The sequence below is a fragment of the Colletes gigas genome, unplaced genomic scaffold (assembly GCF_013123115.1).
Source record: "Colletes gigas isolate AHSC1104 unplaced genomic scaffold, ASM1312311v1 Colletes_gigas_Sc00006, whole genome shotgun sequence".
Lineage (NCBI taxonomy): Eukaryota > Metazoa > Arthropoda > Insecta > Hymenoptera > Colletidae > Colletes > Colletes gigas.
This window is the reverse complement of record NW_025106635.1, coordinates 10,587,685-10,588,750: the sequence shown is the minus strand read 5'-3', so window position 1 is coordinate 10,588,750 and position 1,066 is coordinate 10,587,685. Positions and strand designations below refer to the sequence as shown.

General features: G+C 34.5%; 1 non-coding gene across 1 annotated transcript; it reads left to right on the top strand.

Moving 5' to 3' along the window:
• Positions 1-489: 489 nt before the first annotated feature.
• Trnav-uac lies at positions 490-562 on the top strand. Its single transcript has one exon. It is a non-coding gene; the product is annotated as a tRNA-Val (tRNA).
• Positions 563-1,066: the final 504 nt, after the last annotated feature.

Below are 1,066 nucleotides of genomic sequence, written 5' to 3'. Positions count from 1 at the left end.
ACAGTTGTTTGCCTATTAATATTAATTCAGTGAATAGTTTCTCAACTGACCGCCATCCATGTGAAGAGAACGCTAAAATCACCTTCGAATTTTCAGGTCGGTATGGTAGTCAGATTGGGCCACGAAAGCCCATAAGGTGAAAGCACAAACGAGGTATACGAGTAGACCTCGTCTGCGCTATGATTACTTTTTATAGTCCGTTGGTAACATTGCGAGTGACATCGAAATGATAATGGGGTCTTGTTTACCATCTAACAGTAATACTTCACCATATGGTGACAATATAGAATAATGTAATTCATTTACCAACTGGGAGTTCTTTTTTTGTATTTCTTTAAATTCATTACGATATCTTAATATTTAGTCGAAGTTTCGTCAAAATTAAGTAATTATTTTCCTCTTAAAGAAATACAGCACATAATAATGTATAGGAATATTCTCAAAATTTCTAGCTGTTATATACGAATATAAGAAAGTGTCTGAACATGTGGTTCCGTGGTGTAGCGGTTATCACGTCTGCTTTACACGCAGAAGGTCGCCAGTTCGATCCCGGCCGGAACCATGTTAACTTTTTGACATTTCTATTTTGCAATTAAATAGTATACATTTTAGGGAAACAAAACAGAGCAATTTCGAGTAACAATTATAATTAAATTTAATTAACTACATGTAATTGAATTTATACAAGGCAAATCAATGATGAGATTGCATTCAGAGTACTTTCCCATATTCTTATTATTCTCATATACTTCGTATTCCAAAAATTATTATCAATCCAACTAGTTTGTCTCGGAAAGAATTTTCTTAAACTTTACAAAAGTGTTGTTGGATGACCAACACGATCATACAAACACCACTCAGTCACATCACAAACATTACTCATCCAAACATCATAATCACGATTTCTAATCCTTACTCATCTTGAACCTCGCATCCTTCCTAAGTCACACTGCCCCTTGACAAGCTTCTATATAAAAGCTTGCAATATCGAAGAATGGTCAGAAAGAGTCTAGTACTTGGTCGACCTAATACAAGTTGTACGAGTTTCTTAAGAAAATAAAGTGTT